Source organism: Budorcas taxicolor, chromosome 11, assembly GCF_023091745.1.
Source record: "Budorcas taxicolor isolate Tak-1 chromosome 11, Takin1.1, whole genome shotgun sequence".
NCBI lineage: Eukaryota > Metazoa > Chordata > Mammalia > Artiodactyla > Bovidae > Budorcas > Budorcas taxicolor.
Window position 1 is genome coordinate 138,506,510 of NC_068920.1, and position 26,822 is coordinate 138,533,331.

A 26,822-nucleotide genomic window follows, 5' to 3' on the forward strand; every position below is an offset into this window, starting at 1 on the left:
TCTAAATTGAAAGCATCATAAACTGAAGATGCATGTAATACACTTAACCCAGCAAGCATCATCACTTAGTGTAGCCTGCCTTAGATGTGCTCGGAACACATTACATTAGCCTACGGCTTGGGCAAAATCATCTAACACAAAGCCTATTTTATAATTAAGCGTTAAACATCTCTTCAAGGTTTTTTTTATTGAATATTGTACTAAAAGTGAGAAATGGAATGGTCGTGTGGGTACAGAATGATTGTACGTGCATTGATTGTGTACCCTTGTGATCACATGGCTGCCTGGCAAAATTGTTAAGTTGAACCAATTGAAGTCAGGACCACCTGAAGGAATGTAGCCGGAGATGGTGAGAGGGCAGTCAGGGGAGGGTGACTGTCCTATGGTTCTCCAGCCACCCCTGAGGCTGGAGTCCTTGCTTTTCCATCCTTCAGGCATTTCAGTGACAGCTCCTTCTGGCCTGGGAGACCCAGCCGTGACTGGGCCACGCATTTGGCTGGACGGTGCTGCGTACTGCTTGTGCTGCTGGTCACAAGCAGCCAGCTGACCCGCGGGCACTCGCTGGTGCCACAAATAACAGTGCGCCGTGTGGGGCCCAGGGAGCTTTCTTTGATGAGGTTTAAGTCTCTCCCTGAGATCTCCCTCTTTTCCACTCTGACAACAGCCTCCTAGGACAGTTGCTGGATTTGAGTTGCACACTCTTGGCTTAAGCACAGCGCCCTGCTCTGCAGACAAGCATTCAGAGCAGGATTTCAGCAGGTCCTGGGTTTTCTCCTTCTCCCTCTCTCTCCCCAAAGTCCCCTGCAGTTTCTTTATGGAAAGAGCCAAGAAGCAGTTTCTCCTTTGTAAAGCATCTCCTTTTCATCCTGCCCAGGGCTGTACCCAGTGTCCTTGGGGCAGGGGGCTCATCTCACTGGGGTCTCAGGGGAACCTTGCTGGGAGATGCCACCTGGTGTGCGTCCTTGAGGTGGGGGCATCCCCGTGGTGGGAAGGAGAGAGGTGGATTGGGTGTGCCTGGCCCAGCAGCAGGCAGAAAGCCCCAGATGGAGACTTGGAGGCATGACTAAAGCTCCCCTAGGTCTTTGCCCCTGGGGGACCCCAGGGAGCCTCAGGGCAGGCTCTTCCTTCCCCACTCGAGGCGGGTGGGCAGTGAGGAGTTGGGGCCTGGGGTCTCCAGGCACAGGAAAGGCACCGTCAGCTGGTGGGTCTGGCTGGGGGAGGGGCGGGGGGCATTGTCCACTGGAGGGCACTGCAGCACCACCTTGGGCCGCCTCTGCAGCCCCTCGGCCCGGAGCAGAGAAGCGTTCACTTCCTGGAACGCCTGGTGTCTCTAGAGGGAGACAGAGCTTAAGCAGGCTGGTGGGTGTCACCTGTGAGGCCTGAGCATCCTGCGGTGGGCTCTCTCTTTCTTTCTCACCTCCACGTCTTCATTCACGTGGACACACACAGACTCACATGTCCCCCTCACTCACACTCATCCATATTCGTGTTCATAACCACACACAGAGGCACTCCTGGTCACACACGCCTTCACACACTCCTGCTCCCAGTCACGTGGACTCTCACACCCATGTCACACACACCCCGGTCAGTGACTTGCACACACACACACACACACACTCTCCCTGCATGGCCAGTGTAAGCCATGTGCCTCACATACGCTGGCGGACCCGGAGCAGCTGTTTGTGTGGTGGGGCTGATGTAATGTCAAGAAATTTCATGTTATATTTAAAATGACACCTGTAAAAATAATCTTCAATTTGTAATTTAAATACTGTAATACTCAATTACGTGGACTGGCAGCAAGTGTCCCAGTGGCTTTGGAGAACAACATTTTTGTGTGCACCGTTCCCCTGTCCTGAGGTGGGGACCAGTCTGAGGATGCCTGCTGCTGCCTGGGGTCTCTGTGCCCCCGTCCTTCTGCGCCACCTTCTTGGATGCCTCCTGTGGGTTTACCCAGGTGCCCTCAAGACAGTGTCCACTCTTGAGGGCAAGAGGGAGGCTCTTCAAGACTGTCCATGGCCCCTGGAGGGCGTGCCTCTGTGGTCCTAACCCTTTCCTCTCTGCTGCACACCCCATAGGCCTTGGCTCCTTCGGGACACAGCCCAGTTGGACAGTTGACCTGCCCTTGAACCCCAGCCCTGGCCCCACAGATCATAGTTCACGATACAGCCAGTCTCTAAGCGCAGCCTCAAGGCCCAGCCGCCAGCGTCTCCCCTACACCAACCCGCAGCTCCCAGTCCAAGCTGCAGAAGCACAGAAGCTGCTCCTCTGGACCCAGCTCGTGGCCGGCATCCTGTAGGCACCTGATGCTGAGTGGGTCCCAGACTGAGTGCATCACCACTTTTCTCCTCTGCTTCTCTCTCTGAGTGAATACTACCCTCCTCCAGCCCCTAGATGATCAGGTTGTCACTGACCTCCCCGGATCCTCCTCCCACTCAAACCTGAGTCCATTGTTTACCAAGTCCCGTCCCTTCTCCCTTCAAATGTTTCTCCAACCTGGTTCTATCTAACCTCTACCTGAGTGCCAGGCTGGCATCATTTGCTCCTCGTCACTAGCCCCCTTCCCTCCCATTCACTTTCTGGGCCAGGAACACAGAAGGACAGCTCTAGAGCAGTGCTGTCCAGTAGAACTCTCTGAGATGATGGAAATGCCCTAGATCTGTACTGACCATTACGGTAGCCGTAGCCACAGGTGGCCGTCGGGTGCTTGAAGTGTGGCTGGGGCCACTGAGGCACTGTGTTACGTTTTATTTAATTTTTTTAAACTAAATTTTTTTAAAGATATAGTTGACCCATAACATTATATTAGCTTTTTGATGTACAATACACTGATTCAATCTTTATGCTTATTGTGAAATGATTGCCATAATAAATCTAGTTAACACCCATTACCATTCATAGTTACAAGATTTTGTTTCCTTATGAAAAGGACCTTTAAGATTTATCTTCTTAACAACTTTCAAACATGCAAACAGTATTATTAGCTATAGTCACCATGATGTACATTACATTTTATTTAATTTTGATTCATTTAAACAGTGCTATGTGGTAAGAGTCATGGATCTCACCATGCCTGGCCCTTGCCTCCATGATTTTCCATTGCTCTGAGATTAAAATCTAGCCTCCATAGTACAACCTGGGGCTTCCCTGGTAGATCAGATGGTAAAGAATCTGCCTGCAATACAGGAGACCTGGGTTCGATCCCTGGGTCAGGAAGATTCCCCTGGAGAAGGGAATGGCAACCCACTCCAGTATTCTTGCTTAGAGAATTCCAAGGACAGAGGAGCCTGGCAGGTTATAGTCCATAAGGTTGCAAAGAGTTGGACACAGCTGAGCAACTAACACTTTCACTTTTAGTACAACCTGCATAGCCCTGCCCATGTGTCCAGTCTCAGGCTGTATAGCTTGCCCTTTGCTTCCTATGTTCCAGTCTACTGGTCTTCCAGAAGTTTCCTGAACCTACGTGTTCTTCCCCACACCGCTTGGACTCACAATATTTCCTCTGCCTGGAAACCCTCCCTCACATCCAATCTTCTGTGCAGGCCTTGCCCACCCTGGACATCTACCCTGTTCCCTAAGGCTGACCCAGGCCCAGCTTTGTGCTCCCCCGGCACCAGCCGTGGGCCCTCCCACCCCGCTGGGTAGTCACTGGTATCCACTGCAGTGTCCTCCCCTCCCAGATGGTGACTTCCAGGAGGGGAGAACTTTCTTCTGCCTGTACCTGTGTCCTGCACCCGCCTCAGCATTTTGCACACAGTAGGTGCTCAGCTAGTATTGGCTGAAGCATTAAATGGAAATACTGGGCTTCCTCAACAGTGAAGCAACTGAAATGGATGCAAAGCAGGGATGTTTCTGGATTCTTGGGATCTCCTCTCCTGATGGCATCGCTCTGCCAGGAAAGGAGGCGGTCCTGCCTTTTGATCAACAGCTCACTGCTTCCTCTTCTGTTTTTCTCCCTTTGCCCAAGAGACAGAGTTGTGCCAGCCTGTGCCCTTGGATGCTGTTTCAGGCTGCAGTTTCAAAGGCTACTTCTGGGGTTATTTGGGATGTAATACACCACCTCTCCTTCCTGCTGCCTCACACCACCTGTCCACCCCACCAATACCACTTCCCCAGGCTCAGCAAGTAGCCTAAGCATCAGGGACTATTCCTAGGCACCTGTTGGCCCCTCCAGTGGGACGTGGATAGCCCTTGGCTGCCTTTGGTTGGCTGTACCCTCGCTAATATCTCCAGCAGAGTGGAAGCTGGAAGAGAAAGATGACACTCTTTCCAGAGGTCGGTGGAAAATGTAGGGGGTACGGATTGCTGATCAAGAGTCCCCAGGCTGCAGACTCTGCCTGGCTTCCAAGACTGCTGTGTCCTCTGTGGTTGCCTGGGGTTTCTTGGCTGACTGTAGGGTCACATGTGGTCAGCACGCCAGCACAGTGCAGCCCTGGGACATAGGCTCTGATCTCATCTTGTGTGTGTGCGCTGTTCCTGTCACCGCTGGTCCCGCCCATGGGTGCTGCCTCTGCCACTCTGACTGTGTGAACCTGAACACTAGGTTTCAGCACCCAGCTCTGGACACTAGAGCTGACATCTCCTGCCTCCTTTGGTTTCCATGAGTGCCATCCTACAGGCTACAGCTCTGAGCACAGTGTCTGGCCCAGAGGAGGGGCTCAGCATAGGGCACTTGCTCTGAATGTTGGCAGGATGCTTAACAAACTTTTCCAGAAAATTCTGAGCCATTGTGCATGATTTTTATCTGGCCAGCCCAACCATTCTGCGACTTTCCTCCTTGAAAAACTGAAAGAGGCAGGAGTGGGTGAATCCCTTTTCACAGTAAGGATCCTAACAACTCCCAGCTGCAGAAGGCTGACTTTGTACTAGATATTCTCTGAAAAGCTTCACAAGCATCTTTTGTTGTTCACTCTCTCAGTCATATCCGACTCTTTGTGACCCCATGGACTGCAACACACCAGGCTTCCCTGTTCCCAACTCAAACTCATGTCCATTGAGTCAGTGATGCCATCCAACCATCTCATCCTCTGTCGTCCCCTTCTCCTCTTGCATCTTTAGAATCTTTCTAATCTGTGCTGAAAACTTCAAGGGTGATATTAACATTCTCATTCTACAGACATGGAAGCTGGCTAGAGAAAGAGTCAGTTTCCCAATCCACACAGTTAGAGCACATTGGAGCCAGAATTGCAACCCAGGCTCTTTTTTTTATAAAATATAAATATCCAAAGGCCATGAGATGGGATGTGCACTGGTCATGGCTGGGATGGAGGGCTTCTCAGAGTCCACAAAGTACTTCCATGCTCACCTTCCTGTGAAGCCCCTCCGACCCCTGCGAAGTGGGCAGGGTGCCAGTTGTTACTCCCATTTCACAGATGAGGAAGACCAGCTCAGAAGTAAGAGGTTCTCTGGTGTAGCGCTGAACATTTTGAACATAACAGGGCACCTCCTGGGTCACTGAAAATCAGACTGTGTCCAAGAACCTAAGTGATGGTTAGAGATCAACCCCCTCCTGGGCTGTGGGTGCCTTGGGGTTTCTTCATGTCCACCTCCTTGTCCTCTGTCTGTTCATAGCACACTCAGTGGGAGAAATGTTTCTTGGACCTTGTCTTTTGGAATTCTGCATTTTTTCCTTATTCACACCAGCCCCGGCATCTCTAGAACTTGGTTTTTCTTGGAAGGGTTGCCTGTGAGAATGGGCTTTTGTTTGGATTTCTCTCTCCCTGGAGGGGGTAGGTGGGGGAGCCAGGAGCCAGCAGGTCAAGGCCCCCTCCTCCTATCCTCCTGGGGCCTCCCTCTGTAGTCGAGGCCCCAGGAGAAAAGCTGGTGCCTTCCCTGGGAGGAGAGGCCAGAGTAGGACAGCTGCTTGCTTGAAGACTTCAGCTCCTTCTGGAAGACCGATCCTGGAAGCTTCTTGACCAGGCTGCTTTGGACTCATCATTCTAGTGGGTTCCTTGAAACCATTATATATGCACTGTCAACATCGGAGATCTAAACAGCAGGGGAGGGGTCCTTGCTTCTGTGTGTGTGGGTGCAAAGTGAGATTGACAAGGCCTAGTACTCTTGCCTGGGAAATCCCATGGACGGAGGAGCCTCGTAGGCTACAGTCCATGGGGTCGCTAAGAGTTGGACATGACTGAGCGACTTCACTTTCACTTTTCACTTTCATGCATTGGAGAAGGAAATGGCAACCCACTCCAGTGTTCTTGCCTGGAGAATCCCAGGGACAGAGGAGCCTGGTGGGCTTCTGTCTATGGGGTCGCACAGAGTCAGACATGACTGAAGCGACTTAGCAGCAGCAGCAGCAGAAGTGTTTAAGTTATGGTTTCACTTGGCTCAGATGGTAAAGAATCTGCCTGCAACACAGGAGACCCAGGTTCGATCCCCTGAAGAAGGGCATGGCGACCCATTCCAGTATTCTTGCCTCGAGAATCCTATGGGCAGAGGAGCCCGGTAGGCTATGGATCAAATTCTGTTATTATATGCTTCAGAGAGGAACTAAAGCAGAGGAAATGGGGAAGGCCTGTCCAGGGAAGGCCCCATAGGGTCCCACTCAGTGGCAGAAGTGGTTTCAGTCATTGGGAAGCTAGGCACATGGGAAATCTTAAAGGGGTGACTTTTCTATAAATTAACTTCTTAAAAGAAATATTGGCCATGCAAGGTGGCATGGGGAATCTTAGTTCCCTGACCAAGGATTGAACCTGTGGTCCCCCCTAGTAGAAGCACAGATTCCCAACCACTGGACCACCAGGAAAGTCTCCCCATTTTCCTTTTGAAGGACTTTTCGGTTGTTTCCAAGTTTAGACCTTTACGAATAATTCTGCTGGGAGTAATCACATATAGTCATTTTGTGGACCTAAGTTTTTATTTCCTTTGGGTTATTTCATAGGAGCAAAATCACTGGATCACCGGGTAGGTGGATGTTTAATTTTATGAGAAATTGCCAAACAGTTTTCTAAAGTGGTTGTACCATGTTATATTTCCACCAGCAAAGTATGAGAGACAGTTGTTCTGCATCCTTTCCAATATTTGGTATTGAAAGTCTTGTTAACTTTAGGTATTCTATTGGATGTGTAGCTGTAACTCATTGTAGATTTAATTTACACTTCCCTGGCCACTAATGATGTTAAATACCTTTTGTATGTTTATTAGTCAAGTGCACTTCTTTGTTGTTAAGCCATCTAAGTCTTTTCCCATTTTTAGACTGTCTTTTAAAAATTCATTTTCAGGAATTTAAAAAATGTAATCTGAATTCTAGCTTTTTGTTGGATACATGTATTGTGAATATTATCTCATGGTTTGTCTTTTCATTATTATATGTGTTTTAATGAGCGTAAATCTAATTTATTGCTTTTTTATGCTTAGCACTTTTTGTACTCTGTCAAGAAAAAATTTACCTGCTTCCCAGTTCTAAATACTGCCCCTTAGGCTTTCTTTTTTCTTTTGGTTTTGACTCTATATTTCAGTTTGTAAAAAAATCTTGAGTTAATTTTGGTGTGTGATCTGAGACATTGGTTAAATTTCACTTTGTGATGGTGGAATTCTGAATATGAGCATTTGCTAGGTGCCTCTTCTACAGAGGGATGGGCTGGTCACCATCTCCTTCATCAAGGGCAGCTCAAAGCACAGTTGTCCTTGGCAGCCTCTGCAGGGGCATGCTAATTTCTACCTTGTGGGTGCACTTCCAGAGGTGATAATTAAATAATTAGTCATTATCCTGTGGTCATGGATGGCTCAGATGGCAACTTGAAGAAATCTACATGAGGGAGAGCCTTTCTTGTGGGTCAAGGAAGTCTTTTTGGAGGAGCTTCTTGAGGTGGGCTTTGAAGAATGGAGAGAATTTTGGTGTGATACATGTAGGAAATGAACTCAAAATCGCCAGTACTGTACCTCTGTCCTCAGCTGTGGGAAAGGAGGTCAGTTTGATACAGATGCATCCAGGCACATGCACTCACTCACATGTATGCACACACATACATATATATGTGCATATATGTCTATATACGTGTGTCTACGTTTTTTCGTGTGTGCTTAGTTGCTCAGTCGTGTCTGACTCTTCATTACCCTACTTTATTACTGTAGCTCGTCAGGCTCCCCTGTCCATGGGATTTCCCAGGCAAGAATACTGGAATGGGTTGCCATTTCCTTCTCCAGGGGATCCTCTCAACCCAGGGATCAAACTTGCATCTCCTGTATTCTTTACCTGCTAGCCACTGGGGAAGCCCCACTTGTGTCTATATCTGCCTCTAAATCTAAATATCTGTATCTAAATCTATCTCTATTGCTAAAGCAAAATCTCTCTTTCTGTATTTGAATCTTTATCTGTGTTTAAGTCTCTCTCTATCTCTCATCTACATATCTGCCTCAGAAATCTCTGGGCTGAGGAGTAACTAACAGATTCAAGCTTTCACAGAGTTTGATGGTACAGCCTGAGTGCTTCGAGAGGACTGGGCATGGGACGGTTCTTCCAACCCGTGGACAGAGTTATCAACTCTTCCTATCCAAGCTGTCGACTTATAGGTCAGTACTGAGCAGCCCTCAGAAATCACCCAGGCCAAACCTGTCATTATACAGATGTGGGTACCAGGCCCACAGAGGAGAAGAGACTTGTCCCACAACCCCAGGTCACTGGAGGAGCCAGGATCGCAGCTCACCTTGCCTTGTCCTGGACCTAAGCTCCTTCCATTTGCCGCCTCCCACCCTCTTAGAGCCAAGGAGCTCTTCCTTCCTTCCTCTGGGTCTCAGGGCTCCTGCCATGTCTTTTGATTCTGTTGTCATTTGTGAATCCTCTGTGAGATTAAAGGTGTCTCAGCCCTTGCTAATCTCCTTCTATTGATTACTGAAATATTGAAACATCAGAGCCTCTTTCTTCTCTCCTTCTGATAACTCATGAGCTGTTTGAGGACAGGAGCTGTGTTTCAGCGATCTGGACAGCTCTGAATTTCATGAACCCACTGCTCAAGCCGTACTCCACATGCTGCAGAATCAGCAGGTTGTTGAAACTCTGCTTCAATAAGGAAACGCTCAGGCCAGCGCATCCTTCTAAGTCCAGCCAACAGCTCTGCTGAACAAACTTCGTGGGTTAAATAACTGCTGCTTCTCTAGTGGCTTTGATGTTTTCTGTATTCTTGGTTTCTTTTTAAGAACTCATTCAGCTCCCACACCTTGAGATCCAGGCTTTATTACTGATGCAAAAGCCGTGGAATCTTGTCTGAAGCCCAGCTTGGTTGGGTCCTGATGGAACACTGGAGGCTCCCTCTTACAGTGTTGATCCTGCCAACAGTTAGTAAAAGGAAGCTGGTTTGTCCAAAGAGAGGACAGATGTTTTGCAAGCAGGGCAGTTGTGGTTCAGGTGTCGGTTGACTCTGATGAAGCTGATAGAGGGGACCCAGGTCGAGGAGAGATGGGGTACAGTGTTTGCTGGCTTGAGCTCTTGACTCAATGCAAGGCTGGAGTCCTCTGGCTTCTTTTTGGGGTTTTTGTGGACACACCCTGGACCCCTTGGTACTGGAGTGTCCCTGGGGAAGCCTGTGTGTGACTCTATCACTTTATCATTGGCAGTGGTGCTTCTGAATCTGCTGGCACTGTAGCTGTGAGGTTCCCACAACTCAGCATGCCCTGGAGCGAAAGGGCCCGTCAGAGCATGCAGTTCTTCTTGGAGCCTGAGTGTCCCTTGCAATTAGATTCCCTTTGTTTATTTTCTCATAGCCTTAGTGATGGGTTCCTGCTGACTTAGAGAGAAGCTATGTGTCTTGTGGAGGGGGCAGAGAAGGGTTGTTTTTTTAATCCAAATTTGGGGAAGTTCTCCATGGCCCCCCAGCTCTCCAGGGGGCCTGGGCAGAGCTCAGCTCCTGTCCATTGCTGGAGGCTACTCGCCACTGGGGAGGCTCAGGACAGGAGGGTGAGCTCTGAGGTGCTGGCCGAGGTGACCTGGGCCTGGCCTGAAAACAGAGCTTGGCTCCAGGGCTTGCTCTCTGGAAGCCGGTTTGAATCATCCACATGGGCTGGTCCGAGTCCAACTTGGGCTCGGTTGGCATGGTCTGCTGGAACGCTTTCTCTCTTGGCCCTTTTTATCATTCACACCTCACTCGTGGAGACCCAGCCTGCAGAATCTCTTCTACAAAGTTTCCCCCAACTGCCCCTGCCCATGTAATTTGACTCTGCAGTCATAAAAGAGCCTTATTATACATCATCAGCCTTTTGGCCTCTCCTTGCTTTGGTCTCCAGGGTTATCTTCCATTTGTACTCCCCAGCTGACCTTCTACTTTTCTCTGATGTGTGAGTGCTGTGTCTTCAGTGAGAGTGGGGCCTGAGACCATGCTTTATTCAGCCCTGACTATCCTGGGCAAGTAGCACCTCACAGGAGTTTATGGACAGTGTCAGGGCCACCCCCACCACAGAAGTTTCTGTTGCTTCCAGGTCAGACTCACACTCTGCCCTTTGTGCTTGTAGCCTTCTCTGTGTGGATATCTCTCAGGCACTCATACACTGGGACACTTGTTTGTTTAGAGGTTTCTCACCTAATGACGTACGGACCATCTGAGAACAGACTACGGTTTGAATCATCCTAGCATCCCTGTGTTTAATGAACTGACAGGTCAGACCATATTCCACAGGCATGGGAGCCACCAGGTTGCTGAAGTTCTGTTACTGGAGAGGAACTCCCAGGCCAACACATCATTCTGAGCCAGGGCATTTGTGTCACCAGACTCCATGGTCTGGACCGGTGGGTAGTGTGGAATTTGCTCTCCTGCCTACTAGGGTCTGGTTGAGCTCTGCTCCTTTTGGGAGGCATGAGTGAGTGCTTCCAGATGGAGCAGAAACAAATGTACCCCCCAAACACTGCCTCATAACCCTTCCAAGACACCCACATCCCACCTTGGTGCCTGGGCTGTCAGCAGCACTGAAGGAGGAGATGGGCAGGTCCCCAGCCTGGTAGGTGACGCACAGTATGTGCTAAATGAAGGTTGATTCCCTTTATCTCCATCTTCAGGGAAACCAATGAGAACTTACAGGCATGTGAGCCTGTAACTCACAGGCATTGGCCCCTGTGGGTTATGATTTAGAACTGAGATATCAGTGAAGGAGTGAAGTGTTAGTTGGTCAGTCATGTCCAACTCTTTGCGACCCCAGGGACTGGGGCTTGCCAGACTCTTCTGTCCATGGGATTCTCCAAGCAAGAATACTGGAGTGGGTTGCTATTTCCTTCTCCAGGAGATCTTCGCAACCCAGGGAAGAACCCGGGTCTCCTGCATTGCAGGCAGACTCTACCGTCTGAGTCTCCAGGGAAGGTACCAGTGAAGTTTAGCTTAAAAGAACATGATTTCATCACAGGGTTTCCTGGAGTCTGGACACCCTTGTCATTCTCTGTCCTCCCTTCTCTGGTCCTTAGGTGTCCCTCTTAAGGCCTGGACTTGTGCGCCCTGGGTGAGTCTTTCCTCTCTATCTGGGCTACGACTTACTGACGGCTGAGATCCTGGCCAATTTCCAGGGCCCTAGGCACAATGGCTGGCTCTTGGACAAGTGTGGGGTGATGGTCACCAGGGCTGATCTAGGGAGCTGTCTGGTGTCCCCTAAGTTTCTCTTTCCAAGTTTGCATCGGTCAAGAGCTCCCCACAGTCCGGATGATGGAGGTAGGGGTTGGCCAGAGTGCGTGGAGATGCAGGTGGCACCACTGTACCTCCATGGGGTGGAGGCATGCTGGTTCAGCCCAAGGAGAAGTCTGGTTCGCTCCTGCACACAGAGTGGTGGCCTGGAGGGCCTGGGCCACATGGCCGATGAGAAACTTCCTGACTTCTAAAGACCCATTGACCTCTGGCCACTTCAGGCTGTTCCCCAGGTCCCTGGCAGAGCTAAACTTGTTCTGGGCTTTCCAGAATGTGCTTCCCATCAGCCTTCCCGCAGCTCATGTGGGTGTTTGAAGTGGAGAGTGAGGTAAGCTGATACCCGCTATAGCGCAGAGTCCAGTGGAGCCTAGCAGCCCGGCCCTGATTACACAGCCCCGCTCTGTGACTGGCCTCACAGCTGACGTGCGGGGGGACCGGGGCCGCGTGTGATTCCCAGGAGAGGTGAGCTCAGATCTAGGGCTCGGGCCCCGATGGGCGATGGTTATTGCAATGTGTATGCACTTGAATGACATCGTGCTACGGAGTGCAGGAATTTTTTTTTGTCAGTCTTTTAACACAAGTTTATGGTTTTCAGACCTTAAAACTGCAGGTCATTTTTTACATTTGCTATTGAGAGCAGATGTGACTGATCCCTATCGGGTTCTACTGAAAACTGGTGGGTTCGCGGAAGGTCAAATGCAGAATGCCTTTCAATCTCCATTATTATTTCCTCCACTCAGTGGCCTCGGCAGGAAGCCCGTGCTGGGTAATGGTGGCCTTTAGAAAATTCTCTGCCTGCTGCCCCAGCCTCTGACCATAGGTGACCCGTATGCTGTGAACCACATCTAGCCTCAGTTGTCAGCTGGGGCAGAGAGCCTGGTCTGTGAGGCAGGAGACTTAGTGCTCTCAGTGTCTCAGTTTCCCCATCTGTACAATGGGCGTATGGATTGGGAGACAGTGACAAATACTGTAAGATCCTCATAACATGGCTGTTCTTCAGTTCAGTAACTTGGGTTTGCAGAGGCCCAGATGGGCCAAAGGGCCCAAACGCCCTGTCTTTGCTTTGCACTGCTATGCATGGCTCCAGGGGTTTAGGGATGTTCAGGAAGGTGCAGGCTGAACTGGCAGGAGGGACAGGTTTACTGTTCCTTAGAAGAGAATTGTGAGGGGTGGACTGTAGCCCACCAGGCTCCTCTGTCCATGGGATTCTCCAGGCAAGAATACTGGAGTGAGTTGCCATTCCCTTCTCCAGGGGATCTTCCCAACCTGGGGATCCAACCTGGGTCTCCCACATTGCAGGCAGATTCTTTACCATCTGAGTCACCTGGGCAGCCCCAAATAAACTGCCTCCAAAATCAAATTCTCTCCTGCTTGAAAGTTCTGGGGCAAGGGTGGGCTTGGTTAGGGGCAAAAGTGAAAGTGAAAGTGAAGTCGCTCAGTCGTCTCCGACTGTTTGCGACCCCGTGGACTGTAGCCCACCAAGCTCCTCCTTTGGTGTCCACAGTTTAGGTGAACACTGACCTTGAGAAACTGAGTTCGGGATCCTGGTGCAAAGGCCGTGGGAAAGGTCCCAAGCCTCAGAAAAGTCCCACGACCCCTGAGGAGACTGCAGCCCCGCAAAAGGAAAGACCACATTCGCTTCTGAGAATGGAGTCAGACCTGTTCCAGGCTGGAGTGACAGAGGCAGTGGCAGGATCACCTCATTGAGCTGCTGCCATGACTATGTGCTGAGGTAGCTGGGGCATGGCGGGGAAGCCCTTTCGAGTTGGACAGCAGGTATGGCAATAAACAAGCCCCAGGGGGATTAACTTTCTGACCATCAGGGCTTCTTGCTTCCATGGGAATGAATTCACACATTCATTCATCCACGCGTGCTTGATTGATCTACCTACCCACCCACCCACCTACCTATGCCTGCATTCATTTAGCAAGCAACTATGGAGCTCTTTCTGAGTCCTCCCCCCATTAGAGACCGAATGATGGGTGGCACAGTCTCTGCCCTTGGGCTCAGAGTGGGCAACTGGAGAATGCACTTGAAAGGGTACAGGCCGAAAAGGCACTGGGAGTGAGTAAAGCCCCAGGGGCAATTCCAAGGGGAAAGTGTTCGGAACACCATGGGCCTGGAGGCCCAGGAAGGAGTGGCAGTGAATGGAGGCAGTGCCAGGAGGAGGCTGCTGGGCTCGAGGCATCTAGTAACTGTATTTTCCTTTTAGTAGCTTCAGCAGCCGCAGCTACTAAGGGGCACCATTGTGCTGTGTACCACTGAAAGGGGTGTGTGTGTGTGTGCACACATGTGCATAGTAGGTGGGAAGCTTGGGGTCTCAAGGCAGCACTTCAGAATTTGAGCATTTGGAAAAAAATTGATTCACAGTAAAGGAGATTATGTATTCCTTGGCTCACTTACCTTATAGATTTATAGAGAAAACATTATAGGTTCTTTTGAGAAAATTGTCCCTCCCTTTGACCTGAGAACATCCTTTTGTCCACAATGCATGTTCTTGGGCACTTGATGCACAGTGGCTACTCAGAAAGTTTTGCTGACCAGGTGAAACCGATTGTGTTACGTAAGCTGTGGAAATCTCAGCACAGAGGGAGGATGAGGAGTCTGGAATTAACTGAGCTTTGTCAGTGGCGGCAAGAAGGGCAGGGCCTTCATTTTATCTCTGAGTCTTTAGCCTCCATCTGTAACTGGGACTGCTAGTCACCTCGCAGCTGAGGCCAGGGTGTCCTCCTGCCAGCGCATGCCAGGAGGACTGTTCTTCTCGCTGTTTCCATCTACATCTCAACGGCCTTCATCCCGAGACTCAGATGCCATGGCTGCAAAGCCATCTGCATCATACTTGTCTTTCCCCTGCCTCACAGGGACGGTGCGGGGACCAGATGAACTCACAGGATGTGCCCGGAGGTGGTACGGGCTCTGGCCTGTGTGCTCAGCCTGGCGTGTCTGGCGTGCAGCTGACAAACAGGTGAATGTTTTGGCAGAAAGTGGGCTCTTCGTTTTCCAAAGGGCACCCTCTCCAGACACCTCAGGTTGGCCTTACTTTCGAGAGAAGGCGGCAGTGTTTAACACAGGGCTCTGAGCAGTTGAAGGCCAAAGAGAGTCCTTCCTTGGGACTCATGGGAAATTTGGCAAGCAGTATTAATAAAGGCATCTTTCTTTTTTCTTTCTTCAATGTAAAATGCCAGGTTATGGTTGGCTAAAGCGTTGTAGCATCAGAGCCAGTTAATCTTCTGAGTCCATAATTTTTATGGGCACCGCAGGAGCTGTCCTGGCTTTTTGTTCCCAGCAGTGGGATATCAGGATTTGTATCCTATGGTATATCCAGAGAATAATTCTCCTCTCCTTTGATGTTCCTTGGACATCTTGAGGCACTTAGGGGTGCATTCTCAGGGAAGTTTGGAGGACATGGTTGCAAGACCCTCATTATGTTATTAAAATAGATTCAGTGAGGAGAACTGGGGATTCCTTGAGCAGAAAGAGGCATCTTCGCTAAGTGGCAGCCTGGTTCCAAAGTCACTCTTTGCCCTGGCTTCTTGAACCAAGAAGTCTCTTTTATTGCAGTTTGGGCAAAAGTAGGATGTTTTTCTGCCTGTGTAATAGTTTCACAGTTGGAGGTTAACATGGATCATTTTTCCTGACATTTGGAAAATCGTATCTTAACGAAATGTAGTTTAGATTAAAAAAAAATAACCCCACCCATACATTGTTGGCTCATAACTTTGAAATTTGTTTAACAAATCTGCTGTTCCTTTGGGATGATGGTAACTGTCTCCTTAAGTAGCATTTCTTCCATGGTCTTCGCTCAGCCTGCACAGCCTAGCCAAGGTGATGTTCCCAAGGGGCTATTTCCTATCGCATAGTTCTGCTCAAAAGGCTTTGATGGCTCCCCACTGCCTCCAGAAGAAAGCACAATTAGCCCAATCAGGCCGGCCCTCCTGGTCAGTCCCGTGGAGCCCTTCCAATCCCACCTTCTAGGTGGGGAGCCTCCTAGCAGCCTGGGAGCCTCCTTATTGCCCTCTAACACGCCAGGTGCTTCTCAGCTCCCTCGTCTCTATTTCTGCTGCTACGTTTCCCCGCATTTCTCTTCCCCCGTCCCCTCACCTCCACCTGTTATCATTCAGCTCACCCCCTTGTCTGGAACAAGTCTCACCCCTTCTGAGAAGCCTTCTCTGATCAAATTAGCCCTGTGTGTTTCCTTTCCTCCTCCCTGATTTTACACTGACATCACAGAGAGGCAACCAGGGTATCGGGAAGAGTCACACAGCCCTGGGTTTCAGGCTTGCTGTGTGACCTCAGGTGACTTTCTTAACCTCTCTGATTCTCAGTTTCTTTGTGCAATGGGAACTTACCTACCTACCTTACAAGTTTGCTGTTTGGGTTCATGAGACAATTCAGATGAAAATTATTAGCACAACATCCGTGGACTCAGAATGTTTCTTTCCCATTTTCTGGCACTTACTGCCTTCAAATAATTATATTCACCTGAAGCTCTGCCACACCTCTGCTCATAAGCTGCTTGCTCTTGGAGAGTGGGGACTCATATCTTCACAGTGCCTTGCACAAGGCTGATCAAGAGACACCCAGCTCGAAAGTTCCTCAGCAGATGAGCAACTGCGTGTAAGGAAGGCTGAAGGGCTTCCAGGCGAAGTCCCCAGGAGCTTGTCATATCACAGCCGACTAGTCCCATGGAGGCTAAGCCAGTGCCACTCAGGCCTTTTGTCAAAAGAGCTGATTGAAGTATCTCTCCTCTCTTTCCAGGATGGCCCTGGGAGTCTCTGCAGGAATGACCAAAGAGGAGAAGCTGGCTCCAAAGCATGGCCTATCCTCGGGGTCTCAAAAACATGTTAGCAGTGGGCCTATGGAGAAGGAAATGGCAACCCACTCCAGTATTCTTGCCTGGACAATCCCATGGACAGAGAAGCCTGGTGGGCTACAGTCCATGGGGTTGCAAGACTCGAACATGACTTAGCTACTAAACCACCACCACCAGTGAGCCTAACCAGCAATCTCTTAACCAGCTGATACAACAGTCTTGCCCACGTATTCCAGGAAAACCATCTCAGAACACTGGGGTTGCATGAGGGACTTTAGCTCTTCACCAAGGGACAGGTAGGAGGACGTTTCAGATGTGAGGGAAAATGGAGTCAGGGCAGGAGAGCTCAGGGAGGCTGCGCGTCCAGGGTTGGTGGCTGGACTGGGTCTGGAGGGTAGACAGTGGAGCAAAGGGCTGGGGGAGTGACCTGCGCCTTGTCTGCACAGTCTCGTCCTGACGAGCTAGGTCTTCCCTCACCAGGCACTGTTCAAATCCGCCCCCAGCCCCGGGAAGCCTTCTCAGATCCTTCACTCAGAGGCATCCATCCCGCATTGTGCTGTCCTCTCTGGGCTTTTCCTTGCATTCACATGGTGCCTGTCACCCTCCCCAGACCCCAGAGCGCCGAGGCAGATGCCCTGTCTAAAGCACTCTGCCTCTGTCACCTCCTTCCTAGCATCGTGGGCGGAGAATCTATTGTGTCTGGGGCCTGTACTAAGTACTTGCTACGGATTCTTTCATTCAGTCTCTATAAGACATGCAGGAGGTAGGAAGTACCTGCAGCCCCATTTCACAGAAAAGAAATCTGGGACCAAGAGGTTGAGTGATTTGTCTCCCATCATACAGCCTGTTATGAAAAGGAGCTGGAATTGGAATCCAGTCTGGCTCTGGGATTTGCAGCCCCACTCACCAGGTTATTCCGTCTCTTCCATTAATAGAGGCACTCCACAAATGGCAGTTATTTTCCCGTCACTGTTGTTATTGTAACAACATCAATATTGATGCTGACGATATGCTAATACCTACTGCTAGGGCCCTCGACTCCTGCCGCTTCTACCATATCCACAGCTACCGCTCTCATTGCCCCCTGGCTGGGCTAGGGCATCTTGGCGGGCCAGAAGTGGGGAATTTATCTTTTGTTGCCATTCTTTCCTTCTGCCGAGATAGCATGGTTGCAGGCATGGGCTCTGAAGCCGGGTTCCCAGCTCTGCTGCTCACCAGCTGTGCAACACCGGGCAGGGTTCTTCTCTTTCTGAGTCTGCGTGTACTCTCTGTAAACGGTGGTCACAGTGGTGTGCCTCCCTCGCAGGGCTGTTGTGAGGATGGAGAGGGTTATTACACACTGAGCCGACTTGGAACCACAGACGACACACAGCGAGAGCTCCATGTGCTGCCCCTTTGATTCTCCTTCCTTCTCCTCTGCCTCCTGCACCTTCTGTTAGCAAGTTCTCAATGATACTTACTGGGGAGCAGTGTCAAGAGTGGTCAGCGATGTGCTTGAGAGGTTTGTCTGGGGACACAGGGGTGTGAGGATGACGGCTCTCTCAGAAACCATCACTGAGAGGCCAGTGTGTGCCTATGGTGAGCAGCTCTGAGCTTGACCATGATGGACAAGCCAAGGCCATTTCCTGGAGACCCTGGGGTGGGGTGCTGGATGAGATCCTATTGGACAAACCCCTTCTTGAACTGGACGGAGGAGAAGCAGCCCTGGGAGGAGCTGGGGACTGGTAGGGATGCTCTCATGTAAGCCAAGGGAGGACAGGAAAAGACAGGCAACTGAGCATGGAGTGTGGGGGAGAAGGGATGTCGCTGGGTAGGGTGGGGATCAGAGGGAAGACTAAGAAGTGTTTCCTGAAGGATTCAGGGCTGTGGCAATAATTTGTATGCAGATGGTAAGTCAAGCCAGGCACAGCATCCCCGATGAGGGGTGGTGGGGAAAGATGAACTTGGCTCTCTGAATCTTTCCAGTACTTGCAATCTCTCTTGCCTCCATGGCAGGACTAAGGGCTTGACATCAGAGGGACCTGGCTTCTAAATCATAACTCTTTCACCCCAGTGGTACAATCACAGGGTCTGGGGCAAGTACTCACCTTTCTCTGATCCTCAGTTTCTTCTTCTGTAAAATGGGGACAACAACACATACTTCACAGGGTTTCCATGAGGATTAAATGACATGATGTTTGTAAAGGGTGTTTTGCATAGAAGACTGTAAATAGAAGTCTTTTCCTCCTTTAACCCTGGTTCTCAATGTGTGGTCCCCAAGCTGGCAGTACCAGCATCGCCTGGGAATTTATCTGATAGGTAGATATTCAGGCTCCATTCCCCACCTACTGAAGCTAAAATCGGAGGTGGAGCCAGCACCCTGGGCTTCAGTGAGCCCTCCAGGTATTTCAAGGCCAGGAAGCGCTGATCTGAAAAGGCTCAGGGAGAAAGGAGAGAACTCATGGGTGGCTGCTCAGCACAGGGGCCAAACATAGTCAGCCCTCAGTGTCTGACAACTGCCCTTCTTCCCTCCTACCTGGGCAAGAGTTTTACCTGAAGAGGTTAATGCTACCGCAGACCTCCGGGAGGTGAAAGGGCCTTGTTCCCCTGGAGGATAGACACATTATGACGGCTTCATTTGATTAAAAGGGGATGTTGATCATTAGTTATGACCCAAATTTCTTCTCTCCCCAGCAATCACTCAAAGTGTTCCCAGATGCTCAGGGGGTGGTTGGTTACCTGCAAACACAACATCCCTTTATAACGAGGATGCTCTAGGCTGAGGGAGACTCTAGCGGCCTCCGCGCCCCCTCGGGCCTGCCCTGCTGTGTTTGATGGAGTGAATGATGGAAGGGAAACATATGCATTCCAGATTGGACCTGCAGAGTGGGGCTTGGAGAGGCTGCCTGCTTCCAGCAGCAGCTGTGGGGGGCAGGGGGAGCCCTGAAAGTATTTGTTGATCCCATGGGGCTAATTATTGACTTTCAGAGGCAAGTAGCCGCCCTAGTTTCGGTGAGCACTGTTGTTCGTTACTGCATAATTAAGCAGAAGGGGGAGCAGCCTTGGTGGGGAGCAGGCAAAGGGAAGGCCAGATGCAAATAGCTCCAGCACTTCTGTCTTGAACACCGGGCACCAGGGGCTGAGGTCAGATATTCAGCTCGTGGACCCAAAGGGGGAGGGTGGCTTTAAAGGATTGCTGCCCCACGTGCCCTAAGGTGGGCTGAGTTTTGGAAAAGAATGAGGTGTGCTTCTGAGCTTCAGCGGCAAACTGGAATCTTTCATCTGCTGCAAGATGGGGAGATAGGATGAGCCTCCCAAGGCCTCTGATGATACAATGATCTTTAAAGGAAGTTCATGGATGCTGGGAGGTGGCAGAACTCCACCAATGGGAGGAGAGGTGGGGTTTGCTCTACCCTGACCAGGATCCTGAAAGGAGACAGGGCACCAGGGCGCAGAGGGTTTAAGGGCTCTGCCTGACCAACCGCGAGGTGGGAGACAGGAAACCGGAAAACTGAGCTCTCTGGAAGGCTGTGGTTACAACAGCTCTTTCTTGCAAGGAGCTAATGTGTCCTAAGCCCTTGGTGCTGCCTGCTTAAGCCCAGGAAGTCTCAGGCCCTGAACTATGTGGGGAGGGGCTAAAAGTTGACAGCAGGGCGGTGGAGGGAGCCCTGGGGGAAGGGTGAACAGGGGAAAGAGGAGATGCGAAGGGCCAGGGGAACCCTGGGAGCCGCTCCCCTGCATCGTGGGGCTTGGAAGATTTCAAAAATCTTTGGTTTGAGAATGGCTTGCAAATAGAACAGGAGACTGTAAAGCCCTGGCCTGGGAATCAGGGGCCCCAGGTTCTAATCAAGCCTTGCCTTTGACTGGCTGTGTGACCTTGAGGAAGTTCCTGCCATTTTTGGTCCTTACTGCCTTATCTGTAGAACAAAGGAAGGAGATGAATGTGCTTAAGGACCTGTTTGAAAAGGCTGGTTCCTGGCCTACCCCCATGGATAGAGAAAATGGAATCGGTGTATTTATTTTTTTATTTATTGAAGGATAATTGCTTTACAGAATTTTGTTGTTTTCTGTCAAACCTCAACATGAATCAGCCACACGTATACATATATCCCCTCCCTTTTGAACCTCCCTCCCATCCCTACCCCTCTAGGTTGATACAGAGCCCCTGTTTGAGTTTCCTGAGCCACATGGCAAATTCCCGTTGGGTTCTTTGGAAGGAATGATGCTAAAGCTGAAACTCCAGTACTTTGGCCACCTCATGCGAAGAGTTGACTCATTGGAAAAGACTTTGATGTTGGGAGGAATTGGGGGCAGGAGGAGAAGGGGACGACAGAGGACGAGATGGCTGGATGGCATCACTGACTCGATGGACGTGAGTCTGAGTGAACTCCGGGAGCTGGTGATGGACAGGGAGGCCTGGCGTGCTGCGATTCATGGGGTCGCAAAGCGTCGGACTGAGCGACTGAAATGAACTGAACTGAACTGAACTGAATGTAAGTTTCCATGTTACTCTTTCCATACAGCTCACCCTCTCCTCCCCTCTCCCCATGTCCATAAATTGATTCTCTGTGTCTGTTTCTTCACTGCTGCCCTGTAAATAAATTCTTCAGAGAATTGGTGTATTTTTTTCTCCTTGATCCTAATGATTCCCTCTCTCTCAGTTTCATCTGTGGGTGGGAGGTCAGTGTGAAATGACAGCCACAGAAAGAGGTGAAGTGTATAATGCTCAATGGTTAGGGCTGGGGCCATGCAGGCAGCTGGGTTACTGGCTTCCTGGAAAAAGCCTCTAGGGGGAGGGAGAGGAGAGACCCTTGAGAACGGAATATTTCCTGCCATAGCAGCAAACAATGGATGTCAGTAATTGCAGCTCTCCAAGGTGAGCCAAGGGGGCAGCTGGTGAGCCCTGAGGAAACTCAGGATGGAAAGGAATACCTGCCATCTCGCAGCCATCAGACTGAAGCCACAACCTATGGTGAGCCCTGAGAAAGCTCAGGATGTGAAATTACAGGATACTGTCCCCAGATAGCTGAGGTGTATATCAAAGGCATGATTTCAGTGAGCCCAGACTTTTGTATCTTCCCATACATAGAGAAGCATTAAATTCCTTAATTTGGGATATCTGTTTTTTTTTTTCTTAATTAACAGTAATCTTTTGATGTTCCTGATACCTGCCCTTGGTTGCATAACTCCTCTATATCCTAGCTTTGCCCCCTTGCCTCCTCAGAGCAGTTCTCTTAGGGTTACTTGAGATGCTGCCTCCCAACTTGAAGTCCTAAAAATTCACATGGAAAAAAACATAACTCTCAACTTTTAGGTTGTGAATATGTTTTTAAGATGACACCCTTAAAAAAAACATTCAACGTTGAACCAAATATCTGACCAGGTTTTATTTCCTGCAGAGAAACTCTTCTTCATCTCCCATAGTCGGCTCAAGGAGGAAGGTGGGCATTTGTGGATGTCTTAGACTGCAAGGAGATCCAACCAGTCCATTCTGAAGGAGATCAGCCCTGGGATTTCCTTGGAAGGAATGATGCTAAAGCTGAAAGTCCAGTACTTTGGCCACCTCATGCAAAGAGTTGACTCACTGGAAAAGACCCTGATGCTGGGAGGGATTGGGGGCAGGAGGAGAAGGGGACGACCGAGGATGAGATGGCTGGATGGCACCACTGACTTGATGGACATGAATCTGAGTGAACTCTGGGAGTTGGTGATGGACAGGGAGGCCTGGCGTGCTGTGATTCATGGGGTCGCAACGAGTCGGACACGACTGAGTGACTGAACTGAACTCAACTAGGAAGGACTTCCCTGGTGGCTCAGTGTCTACCTACAATGCGGAAGACCAGGGTTCAATCCCTGGGTCGGGAAGATCTCCTGGAGAAGGAAATGGCACCCCACTCCAGTATTCTTACCTGAAAAGTCCCATGGATGGAGGAGCCTGGTAGGCTACGGTCTGTGGGGTCGCAAAGAGTCAGATATGACTGAGCGACTTCACTTTCTTTTCTTTAGGAAAGAAAGGTATATTAGTATCCTGTTGCTGTGTGACAAATTAGCACAAACTCAATGGTTGAAAACAACACAAATTTTGTTATCTTACAATCGTGGAGGGCAGAATTCCAAAATGGATCTCACTACTGGCTGAAATCAATGTGTTGGCAGAGTTGTGTTCCTTCGGGAGGCTCCTGGGGAATCTCTGTTTCCTTGCCTCTGTCAACTTGACCCTTGTTTTAAGGTCAGTTGATTAATCCATCTGCTACCTCAATTCCCCTTTGCCACCCAGTTTAACATGGGAACAGTTTCCTGGAATGAGGACATGGGTCTCTTTGGGAAGCCATTGTTTTGCCTACCACAGATATTAATTGGCAAAGAGCAGTGATAATCCCAGATGCTACAGGTTCCGAGTGAGAGTGGCCTCTTACTTGGTTCCTGGGCAGCCTTCTGTGTTGGGGGCACCCTCCTTGCCCTGATGTGGTCCAGGTGCCTTCCTCAGGAGCTCTCTTTCCCACAAGAAGGACTCTCACTACCCTGTTGAGCACCCCACATTTTTGTGGGTGCCTAGGTCTATGGATATCTGAAAGTAAACATTTCCCAGGCTGAAGAAGAGCTTAGATTTAGCTCTTAACTTTCTGGGGGGCTGTGGAGGTGGTAAGAAGGCAGAGGTGGGGAGGTCCAAACTGCAAGTGAACCCAGTTCATTCATTCCACAGAGACAGGCTCATATGGGCCCATTGAAATCTGTTAACTCTTTGCCTGCTGGGTGAAGCTTAACTCCTTTTGAAATGTCAATCTCTCAAAACAAGGGGCCATGATTTGCTTACCACCAGTTTTTCCTCAGCTGAATTTATTATCCGAGAGATGCCCTAAACGGTTTCCCAGACTCTGGACCCCTCTTGCCTCTCAAGCCTCTTTGCTAGTTCTTTCCATATGAATCGAACCCACAAACCATGCATTGGAAGGTAGAGCCTTAACCACCAGACTTCCAGGGAAGTCTTCCACTAGTTTAGAGGGTGCTTTTGACAAAATGATCAAAACCCCTCCACAGAACTCTTGTCCGTAGTTGGAAACCCATCTTTATACAGCTAAATTAATTTGGGAGTTCCTTTTAACCTAAATAAAAAATGTAGCATGTTCTATTAGAGTGGGGAAGAATATTTCCTTTTCTCTTTGGAGAAGAAATAAAACAGTCTGGACTTCTCTGGTGGTACAGTGGATACAAATCTGCCTACCGATGCAGGGGACTCAGATTCGATCCAGGGTCAGGAAAGATTCCACATGCCATGGGGCAATTAAACCCATGCGCCACAATTGAGCCCATGCTCCAGAGTCTGTGCTTCGCCGCAAGAGAAGCCACTGCAATGAGAAATCCGTGCATCTCAACTAACAGCAGCCCCCATTTAGTGCAAATAGAGAAAGCCTGTGTGCATCAACAAAGACCCAGTGCAACAACAACAAAGAAAGAAACAGGGTGATTGTGTGAGACAGTACGACAGACTCTTGACCTGATCCCAAGGAACTTTGAGTACTGAACTTGAATCTTCTGGTTAATTTGCTGGTGTGGGTTGTGTCCATGGTGTGGTTGTTGGGCCAAGGATGTGCTGATGCCCTTTGCATCCTTGACTTTTTCCCCACTATCCCAGGGGCAAAACTGATAAGTGAAAGGTTCTTCTAACAGTTCTGCAGCTTTGCTGCTGCTAAATCTCAAACAGGGCCCATTTTTAAGTCAGATGTTCAGTTCTGTTGCAAAGCAGCCCTGTCCAATAGAAATATAATGGGAGCCATATATGTAATTTAAAATTTTCTAGTAGCCCCATTAAAAAGTAAAAAGAAACGTGAATTAATTTTAATAATACATTTTATTCAACCCAACATATCCAAAATATTATTGTGTTGACATGTAATCTGTATGAAAAACATTAACAAGATATTTTACTTTCTTTTTTTGTGCTCAGCCTTCAAAATCCAGTGTATCTTTTACACTTTGAGCACTTTTCAATTCAAATGCAAAATTTTTCTTGGCAACACCTGATCTGTATTTAGAGTTTGCAAAATTGAGTGTTGAAAAAGTAGATTCACATACCCCAATCCTTCTAAACATAGCTAGAAGTTTTCTGATAACTGACTCAAGTATCCATTTTAAATTTTGAATTAATTAAAATAAAATGAAAAGTCCAGCTCCTTGATCACAGTAGCCATGATTCAAGAGCTTCCTGGCTGGACTGGATGACACAGATCTGAGACTTCACTCTACAGGTGCCAAAGCCACCATGTGATTTGGGGCTGGAAGACGCAGGCTGTGGGCAGGGGTACACAGAGCCCTCCCCTACTCCTTGGTGTAGCTGCTACAGTGACTCTGAGTCTGTGCCCTACTGCCCTGTGTGCTGCTAGCAGACCTGTTGTGGGCCTTCATTCTCTTGTGTGAAGTCATCAGTTCATACATTCAATAAGATTAGGTATTGGGCTGGATATTACAGGCTTTCCTGGTGGCTCAGAGGTAAAGAATCTGCCTGCCAATGCAGGAGACACAGGTTCGATCTCTCCGTTAGGAAGATCCCCTGGAGAAGGGAATGGCTATCCACTCCAGTATTCTTGCCTGGAAAATTCCATGGACAGAGGAACCTGGTGAGCTACAGTCCATGGGGTCACAGAAGAGTTGAATACAACTAAATGGCGACAACTGGATATTTTGTTGGGTTAAACAGAAGGGTCTTAGTTTACTGAAACACTGGAGGGGATTGACAGTATGTAAGCAAATAGATAAGCATTATCATTTCAGGGACTCCCTGGTGGTCCAATGTTTGAGAATTTGCCTTCCAATACAGGGGACACAGGTTTGATCCCTGGTCAAGGAGCTAGGATCCCTCATGTTTCGGGGCAACTAAGCCTTCAAGTCACAAGTACTGAGCCCAAGTGTCACAACTAGATAGAAGTGTGTGCACACAACTAAGACCTGAAGCAGCCAAATAAATAAATAAAATTCTTTTTTAAAAAAGATCATTTTCAATACAATGTAGGCCACATGAAATGTACATGATGTTTTAAACCAGTGTCACTCTGTTTAAAAATAAAGTGTCTTATCCTAAAAAAAAGAAGGAACATCATTTCAGATAGTGATGATTGCAACAAAGAATTGAAGCTAACAACATACAATCTATTTGTTGGGCAGATGGAGCAGAAACATCTAGAGTATGGTCAGAGAGGCCTCTCTGAGGAAGAGTTACTGCAACTGAGGGGAAGTAAAGATGTGAGGGCATGATCATGCTAGTCAGAGGGAGGAGTCACAGTGCGCAGGCCCAGGGACAGTGTCCAGAACCCAGGTAGGAAGCTGCTGAGTCCCTGTCTTGGAGACCCAAGGAGTGGATGATGGACAGGCTGGTTGGCCTGGGGGATTGGCTCCCCTTGGCCTGAAGGCCCACCCTCTGCCTCTGAGTCCATCCAATTCCTCCCGTAGCACATATTTGTTGATGGGTTATCATGGCAACAGGGGAAGCACAGAAAAAGTTAATTATCAACAGAAAAGTGGAACAATTTGGACTTTGGTTTAAAACTGATGAAAATTGTGTCTCTAGTGTTTCTCTCAGGTCCTGGCTGTTTTTTTTCAGTCTTGGGGCATCTCTTTGTCTCCTGCCTCGGAGCATAACTTAAAAATAAACTTGCCCCTGAGCTTCAGAAAAACTTGCAATTTCTCTTTCCCACATGGAACACATGTTGAGGGAAGACTCATCCTCCTGGGAGTTGGAGGGTCAGAGGACGTTGCAAGGCAGCCGCCGCTCATGCAGGGCCTAGAGTGGGGAGGGCTCTGAAGAGTACATACTGTCATCATTGCTTTGTTTTTCAAACCTCAGTCATGACCCTTCAGTGTTCAACATTGCCAGCTGAGTGTTCAGAATGTCCCGGAGATGAGGAAGGAGGCCTAGGGAAGAAGTTTGTCCAAGATGCTAATTATTAGTGCATGTGACACTAGGAATGTTGATTGGGCTCACAGCCAAGCACAAAACTCAGAAGGGAAGGCTCAGTCTAGCTCTGGAGCTCGCCTGTCCTCTGTGGCTTGGGATGAAGATGAATGTGACTGCCCAGGTTGGGGAAGTGAACACTGGTCTGAGGAGCAGAAGCAGAGAGACCTCACCCCAAGCATCAGTTCAGTTCAGTCGCTCAGTCGTGTCTGACTCTTTGTGACCCCATGGACCGCAGTACACCAGGTCTCCCTGTCCATCATCAGCTCCTGGAGTTTACTCAAACTCATGTCCATTGAGTCAGTGAAGCCATCCAACCATCTCATCCTCTGTTGTCCCCTTCTCCTCCCACCTTCAATCTTTCCCAGCATCAGGGTCTTTTCAAATGAGTCAGTTCTTTGCATCAGATGGCCAAAGTACTGGAGCTTCAGCTTCAACATCAGTCCTTCCAATTAACACCCAGGACTGATCTCCTTT